Below are 9,336 nucleotides of genomic sequence, written 5' to 3'. Positions count from 1 at the left end.
ATGGATATTAATAAAGAAATTACAACAATAATCATTTATATTATTATTATGAATGAAATGCAAGAACAAAACAAGGAACAATGGGTTGGAAATTAGGTGCAGCACATCAGTTTCAGGCTCCATACTGGAACTAAGGTAAATTGCATTGTACTTTTTAAATAAATTGAATTTAAAAAGTGCTTTGAGTGCTCAGGTAGAGTAGAACAGTGCAAGAGAACCAGCCCCTTTAGCTCTACTGTCTCCCAATGCTTTCTCTGTCTTGAGCCATGATATGTTTTCATCTATTATTTTGTGTTGTCATTCTTCTTCTTCTTGTTAAACCTTTCTTTTGTTTTTAAGTCATTTCATTGTGGTCAAGATCTATTTTTCCAGAGAGTGCTGTATAACCTGGTAATAATATTTTCAATTCTATTCTGAAAGATACAGGGAACCAGTGTGGAGATACTAATGTAAAGTGCTCTGTATGCTGGTGTTGGTTAGAACTCTGACAGCTGTATTTTGTTCCAGTTAAAGCCTGTTTATTGATTTTTCAGGAAGCCCAGTTAAACAAGTATTTCAGTGGTCAAGCCGAGAGGAGACGAGGGCATAAAAAGACAACTCTGAACAAAGACACAGAAAACATACAGAGTCCACACAGGATGCATCCAGTATGTAAAGCAAACTATTGAGTCCCTATAGTCATTTTTCTCCCTTTACTACACAACAAAATCTAACTTTGCTGCAGTTTAATGAACTACATTCAGAAGAAATAGCATTTCAAGCTGTAAGGGGGTAGACTGGGGTAGTAATATTAGCACAGCTGAGTATGAGAACCTCAGGTTTTTGGGTTTGTTTGTTTTTTACCAAGATAGGAATTTGCACTTTTCTGGTATCTTATTATCAGTGATGCCCAAAACAAATAACTGTAGTTGGTAATCATAGACCAAAGAATATAACTCCTGATTTTAGTTTCCGTTAATATCAAAGCAATTAAAAATAGCTGTCAGGGCATTTAGTGGTGCATAGCGAGGAGTATCTGCTTACATAATTTTAGTAATGTAAAGAAAATTGGGATCATAACTCACTTAATCTCTCACTGAATCTTTTTTGTGTCCAGCAGCTTAAAGACTAAGGTGCATAATATGTAATTGCAACATTCACAGTTGACCTCCCAGGCTCTTGCTTCATGTCATACCCCTTTTCCTTCTGCATTTGCTGGCTACCTCTACTCAAGTTACAAAGGAGCATATTAATGAAACATGTCAATTAAAATCTGCTCCACTTTTTTTTAATAATAGCTCAGCTGAGCCTGGAATCATGAATGACATGTAAATACTAAAAGGGGGTCTAATATAATACTTGACTGCTCCACTGTATCTTTGCATAGTCACAATTAAAATAGGGAGAATTCAACAGGCTCAGATATGGGAATTCTGGAGGGCTCAATTTCAGTCTTATTTCTTATTGGTGTCTACCGTCTACCACACACTGACTGCCAGACTAATAAAAAGGGAAATGCATCAATGAAGATTTTCTGAAACATCAAATCTGAGGGATCCGACTGGTTCACTGTTAGTGTGGCTTGGAGGTAAGCACGATTGGGGAAAAAAGCAAAGTTATTTCTCTTAGTTAGTTCTCTTGATAGACTTCCCTCATCCTAGAGTATACTCTATTGTATATAGCAATTCTGGCTGCACCAATGGTAATGTTATAGTTACTTTTTCAGAGTTGAGAGACATACAATATGTACTTTTTACAGATGGTTCCATCATTGACAGATCAGAGCATGGTGAGGTTCCCTGAGGGCAGGACTGATATAGATAAGATAATCTGCCTGTGCTGTAAAAATGCATTGTGTGATGCAAACAAATGATCAAAAAGCAGTACGCTGAGTAGAAAAAACAGAGTGAAGCTTTAATGCAGCAGAGGAGGCTGGCAGGCAGGGCAATGACCTTAACCGCAGGTGTTATCCTGCTGAGGGGAGGGCGGGGCGCAGGATGTAGGGGTAATGGAGGAGCTGAGCCAGGTAGGAGCCAGCCATGTGCCAGTGGAGACATGTGCTTATAAATGTTGTATGCGTATGTGTGTAAATGTGTTTTCACAAGGGGTAAAAATGGCAGCACAAAACATATAGACCTTCGCTGGAGGCAACCACATAGTGCTGGGAAGGGAGGTGAGTAGGGGTAGACCTCATTCCAGTTGCCATCAGAGCACCACCTGCAGGAGAAAAAAACTTAAAAAAAAAAACTTCTCAAACACACATATACACAGTGTCCACTGGCACAATGATTTACACACACACACACATACATGCTGAGGCCTCCTCTGGGCACCTTTTTTCAGGCTGTCAGTCTATTGGCCCCCTCCCTTTTTCAGCCCATTGGACGGCATAGGAATTTTAACTTGCAGGAGGCACCTAGATGGGACATACACAGCATCAAGTCTGAAAAAAGCAAATTTCCCAACATAAACAGCCTGTGGCTAATCTTAAAAGCTCAAATCAAACTCTAGGGAGTATCTAATACAAACACAAGCTTGTTGTGCCATGCTGTCAAATGAATTATATGTATTAAGGTAGTGCTCACAGACAAAATATACAGGGAGTGCAGAATTATTAGGCAAGTTGTATTTTTGAGGAATAATTTTATTATTGAACAACAACCATGTTCTCAATGAACCCAAAAACTCATTAATATCAAAGCTGAATGTTTTTGGAAGTAGTTTTTAGTTTGTTTTTAGTTTTAGCTATTTTAGGGGGATATCTGAGTGTGCAGGTGACTATTACTGTGCATAATTATTAGGCAACTTAACAAAAAACAAATATATACCCATTTCAATTATTTATTTTTACCAGTGAAACCAATATAACATCTCCACATTCACAAATATACATTTCTGACATTCAAAAACAAAACAAAAACCAATCAGCGACCAATATAGCCACCTTTCTTTGCAAGGACACTCAAAAGCCTGCCATCCATGGATTCTGTCAGTGTTTTGATCTGTTCACCATCAACATTGCGTGCAGCAGCAACCACAGCCTCCCAGACACTGTTCAGAGAGGTGTACTGTTTTCCCTCCTTGTAAATCTCACATTTGATGATGGACCACAGGTTCTCAATGGGGTTCAGATCAGGTGAACAAGGAGGCCATGTCATTAGTTTCTCTTCTTTTATACCCTTTCTTGCCAGCCACGCTGTGGAGTACTTGGACGTGTGTGATGGAGCATTGTCCTGCATGAAAATCATGTTTTTCTTGAAGGATGCAGTCTTCTTCCTGTACCACTGCTTGAAGAAGGTGTCTTCCAGAAACTGGCAGTAGGACTGGGAGTTGAGCTTGACTCCATCCTCAACCCGAAAAGGCCCCACAAGCTCATCTTTGATGATACCAGCCCAAACCAGTACTCCACCTCCACCTTGCTGGCGTCTGAGTGGGACTGGAGCTCTCTGCCCTTTACCAATCCAGCCACGGGCCCATCCATCTGGCCCATCAAGACTCACTCTCATTTCATCAGTCCATAAAACCTTAGAAAAACCAGTCTTGAGATATTTCTTGGCCCAGTCTTGACGTTTCAGCTTGTGTGTCTTGTTCAGTGGTGGTCGTCTTTCAGCCTTTCTTACCTTGGCCATGTCTCTGAGTATTGCACACCTTGTGCTTTTGGGCACTCCAGTGATGTTGCAGCTCTGAAATATGGCCAAACTGGTGGCAAGTGGCATCTTGGCAGCTGCACGCTTGACTTTTCTCAGTTCATGGGCAGTTATTTGGCGCCTTGGTTTTTCCACACGCTTCTTGCGACCCTGTTGACTATTTTGAATGAAACGCTTGATTGTTCGATGATCACGCTTCAGAAGCTTTGCAATTTTGAGACTGCTGCATCCCTCTGCAAGATATCTCACTATTTTTGACTTTTCTGAGCCTGTCAAGTCCTTCTTTTGACCCATTTTGCCAAAGGAAAGGACGTTGCCTAATAATTATGCACACCTGATATAGGGTGTTGATGTCATTAGACCACACCCCTTCTCATTACAGAGATGCACATCACCTAATATGCTTAATTGGTAGTAGGCTTTCGAGCCTATAAAGCTTGGAGCAAGACAACATGCATGAAGAGGATGATGTGGACAAAATACTCATTTGCCTAATAATTCTGCACTCCCTGTATAAGCAACAAAGAAAATTAAGTTTAAATAAAACATATACATTAGACTGTGAATAGGTAGAATATCACAACTTTAAATAGCTATAAGTAAAGGCCATAACTGATTGTTATTAAAGGGAACGACTGAATAAATTCCTTAAGAGGACAAACTGTAGCAAGCACCACGATGGAAATATATTACGTTTTACTCTCATTTAGGACTGTGCTGTTTGTCCCAGTGTGCATGTGCAGGGTTATTGTTGCAATGGAAATCAAAAGGGTCAGGTCCTCCGGGTACCTTTGATGGGAAGAAGGTTTAATCCAAATTTATGCAGCTCAGGTAGAGCTTTAGGTCAAGGACAGTGTGGGCTTGGATCTGACGGCCATGTTGTAAACAGAGCAGCCATTTACCTGCCAATCACCGACCCATCGCTGAAGGACCGGACACGGATCTGCAATATCCACAGTCAGCAGGCAAACAAGAAGTGTGTGCATCTATGTGTGTGTGTTTGTGCACGCATGTGTGTGCAGAGAGAGAGCTTTGCATCCAGAGTGCTTTTGACCTCCAGGGTGAGACAATTTGGAGTTCCTTCAAGCAGTATGAGTGGAGACGGCGTGGCAGACCTCACTGGCCCCGTCCTCCTCTATCACACCACCTCTTAGTCCTAATCAGAACCGACATATTGTCTGTCTGTCAGTTCATTCAGTGGCCATGTTGGCTTCAAAGTTTGCACTATTGCCAGAAATTGCTTTCTGAGCTAGGGGATGAAGGACAAAAATAAAGAGTTACAGCATGTGACAGAAGAGCTATAAATTTCCTGTGCCTGTTGTGTTTTAAGGTTTTGTAAAGCGGCATAAAAGCCGTAATGCTAAAAATACAGATATGAAGAATACAGCTTGCATAAAGGCTCTGAATTTAATGATATTTGCATTAAATTCAATAATGTTCCCATGCTAAATTAAAATTGGAGGCATCTCTCCAGTCTCACTTGTCTGGCCATGATTAGTTGATGGGATTCATTAAAAAAATCCAAATGCAATATGCCTTCCATACATTTTCAGAGAGATGAGTGACTATTACTAAGAACACAGTAAATAAGAAAAGTAACCTTTCTGTAGATGTAATAAAGGCTTTATCGAAGCTGGAGCTTTTAAATCATTAGATGAGAGCCGAGCTCTGTGCTTTGTGATATTTGCATTTTTATCTTTGATTTAAATTCTCAAAAACCTAATCATTTCATTTCTGCAAATGTGGGCCATTCATAAAGCTCCTGCATGATGAAGCAGCTTTCCATAGGCAGAGAAAGGACTAATGACCAAAGGTACTCACTGATTTTTATGTATTTTTTATATTATGCAGATGCTTTTTGCAGTGCAGAGAGTGACAAAGTGTGCAGAATGTTATTCCCAAAAATCCCCACAGTACCAGTGTACAAGGCACTAAAGTTGCATGAGTAACACAAAAAAAACTGCTAAATAACAAATGTTTTTAGTCCACTTGCAACTACAGAATAAAAACTTTAAAGCAAATTCATTAAAATGAAGTGAAATTATTTATTTCCTTCAGGGGGGATTAGTAAGAAAATGGTAATGGAATTTATTATAACTGGAAATGAAATGTTCTTCTCAATGAAGATGTCGTAACAAAGTTTGGAAGTTTTAAGTGCCCTTCTTCACTAGAACTAAAACAACATTCAGTCATTTCTATGATTTACTGGGTCTCAAAATCTAATTGAGATTGCATATCTGTATAACAGATCTAGTCATTATTACCATAGAGAGATACAAGGACACCGAGTTCCATTCTCCTACAGCTCCAGTACAGCTTTCATCTCAATGTGATTGCTCAATTGCATGTTTATCATCCATGACATTGGTGAAATGTTTCTTTCTCAGAGTCACCTCATAAAACCCTCATTTACAAAAGTTTAGCTGAGATTAGTCCATTAGCCAAATTACCTAGCCAAGCAGTTGATTTCCAGACGCAGTGTCTTCAATCTGCAGCACAGCATGGGATCTCGCTCTCAGAAGAAATAAGAGGGTAAGTGATAGACAGAGGAAAAAGCCCAGAATGCCCAGAAAATGCTTGTGCCGGGGGAGCAATCTCTAATCTCTGCAGCTGTGTGTGACCTTTACCTTTTCCATGGACTCAACCTTAAGGAGTAAAACACGCATTGCTTATAATGTCAGCTACCTTCATAAAAGCCAGACCAACGTGCTTCTTGCACTTAATTGAAGGATCACAGATGAAGTTCATCCTGAGTGTTCTTCAGGGTAAGTGTCAGAATGATGCTGGGTGTATGCGGCGTGGTTTTTGGGCACTTCTTTGACTACACGTCTGATTCCTGACTACATGTATAAAGTGGGAAGGGACACTTGAATGGGGTTTCTTAAGGGCTCTCATCAGAATATGTCTCAGTTTGGTTGCCCTCATATTAAGTCAGTAAGTCGGTGTTATTGCAAAGGCACAATCAAAACCTCGCCTTGCCAAGTCTCAGCGCCCTTTTTGTACTTTTTCATTATCGCTCAGCGGCTAAGGAAGAGATTAAAAGGCATTAATTCAGAAGGACAATTACTCAATTTTCTTTCCTCAACTTCCATTCAATTTCCCCTTCCTGCTCTGCTCCTTGGGACAGGTCTTGTGTCTAAAATAAGGCTTGACCCCCTATTTAAATAAGTTAATGCTGTGGAATGTTTACGGGTAGAGAAACGGGGGGAAGGCTGTATCAGTTCCATACAGTTGGCTCCAGGGAGAATTTGATTCCTTTTCATCTGTCACTCTCAAGGTGTCATTCTCCACCCCAGGTTGTTATCGGAAAGCGGGCCCTGACAGCTTCAAGCCGCTTCCTCAAGGAAAAAAAAGAAAAGAAAGAAAGAAAAAAAAACACGTTGCAAAGCTCAACGATGAATGCATGTGGAAGGAGACAAAAATGACATATCGTTTGCGCACAGACGTGGATTGATGCTGCATTACACACCTTTCTAATAAACAGAAGAAACCAAAGCACACTGTTCACTTTGTGTTACTCAAGGGTAATTCTTTGATTAGTTTGTAAAGTCGTGCTAATACCCACTGTAAGTCCTATTATAGTATTATGACATGCTTACAAGTCCAACATATACAAAGGCATTCACTGGGTAAGTCAGATTTCTTAGCGGTACAATTCCTCTCTGAATTTTCGTTATTGACTGAAACCAAACAGCTGTCCCATGAGAATAATCTCACTTATCAATCAAAAGATATATCCATCAAGGGCATGCAAAATAGTGAACCAATATGGCCTCTCAGTTCATTCTCAAGCTAGACACTAACCTTGTATTTGTGTCATGTGGCAATTTGCAGGTAGCATACAACGGGGATGCTAAGCTTTTTTGGTAAAAACTGCATCCATAAATAATGCTATAAGTAAAAGACTAAAGATGTTTCAATGTCACAGTGTACTGTAAGTAAAATAATAAAAAAAAATTAACAGCTGGGAGCAGGTGAGTAAGAATAATTGTCCTGGGTCAAGTCTAAACTGTATAAAGAATTTAAACACACAAGGAACACATTTCTCTGCTCCTATAATAAGTCATCTCATTGAGAAAGTGGAAACATTTTTATTCACAGAGTCCATCTCATTTGCTGTGAGGGCTGCACTGATCAAAATGCAGTATATTGCATCAATCACCCTTGGGAATCCTGTGAATTAATTCCAGCACACTAAATATGCATCACATTGCATTCATTATTGATAACTACAGTGATCTGATGTAAGCTACCTGAATAGAACAGAAACAGAAAGCCTGCTTTTAGTTACAGACTGGGCATGAAGCTTGAAACATTTATTCTATTTCCGATCACCAGTGTGAACTGTCATAACATCAGTGCCCTGCTGAATTCCTCTGCTGTCTGATAAGAATTTAATAGCATGCTTCTGTAATGTTCTGTTAATAAGACATATATTTGCAATGTTTTTGAACAAATAATGGGGTTTTAGACATAAAATTCCACAGCCTGAATATAATCCTCTGTAAAGCAGTGTAGGCTTAGTGACTGTGCAACTGCACCTGATTATAAGTGAGCCACAAATCCAAGTGAAGAAAACCAGGGTTAAGTTCAGTGTTTGCTTGCTCGACATGGCTAAGGTAACACTGATTGTCACCAATCTTCGAGCGCTGCCAAAGGTCAGCAATAAATGTTGTAGCAGCGTCAGAACAGCAGTAATAGTTGCAACAACAGGGATGCTCCTGAAACTGTCACATATCAGTGTGTGCAACAGTTTTGGGTGGGGTTTTTTTGGTGGACATTTTGCTCCTTCAAGTTTAGAAATGCACACAATAAATCTGTCTAACTTATTAATAGTGGTTTGCCAGTAACTCAATGTGTCTGTGATTGAAACACTTATGTACGTTACTTTATTCAGAGCTACTGAGTTAATGTTGTAATAAAACCGCTACTAAGTTCAGAAGTTTAATCATTTAGATTTTTGAATTCTGTTTTGGTGCTCCCTTGATTTCTCATCTAAACTTCCAGCTGAATTGAAAGGTTTACCATGAATTTAACATCAAAGTTAATGGTCTTGGAAATGTCTTACATGATGTGTATTCATCCATCTCTCTTTATGCACATTTTCAATTTCAGCATGATGCACCGTAAATGAAGCTTTCACTCTGCCAGTGAAATGAAAAATGGTTTGAGCTTGTTTTTTTCTTGACTTTACTTTTTTACATCATCCTGCCATGCCATCCTCTTCTGAAGTACAGAGTCAGTGACACCAGCTGTTTATCTTACCAAACCAACTCCTATTTTTTCATAAATATATTATTGTGCACAAGGGTGAAGTTAATGGTGTTACATTTTTATGGACATTTTGACTGTATTATCAATCATATATTTTATAGAGGTAAAGTCCTATTAATTGAATAAATCAAAAATGTTGATTGCACCAAAAACACAGTTTGTTTTTAAATTAAATCTATAGGTGATGTAACAAACCTGCTCTGAAATGATATTAAGATAGGAGTACATAAAGAAGACAAGCTGTCATGACAGTGGCCTTGTCCATGTTTGGCACATTTGTGGTCTGTGTGAAATTGTCTGCTATTCAAGAAAGAGAATGTCTGCTTCAGCAGAGAATCCTTTTTCTGCCCTCCCTCCATTCCTTCTTCATATCTCTCTAGAAAAAAAGAAAGAAACAGTGACATGAGAAATCCCAACACCCAGAGATTGTAATAAT

Source organism: Copadichromis virginalis, linkage group LG1, assembly GCF_057382275.1.
Source record: "Copadichromis virginalis isolate Kocher_CV1m ecotype Utaka linkage group LG1, C_Virginalis_male_GT1.1, whole genome shotgun sequence".
Taxonomy (NCBI): domain Eukaryota; kingdom Metazoa; phylum Chordata; class Actinopteri; order Cichliformes; family Cichlidae; genus Copadichromis; species Copadichromis virginalis.
The sequence above is the reverse complement of the archived record's forward strand: the minus strand, read 5'-3'. Positions refer to the sequence as shown.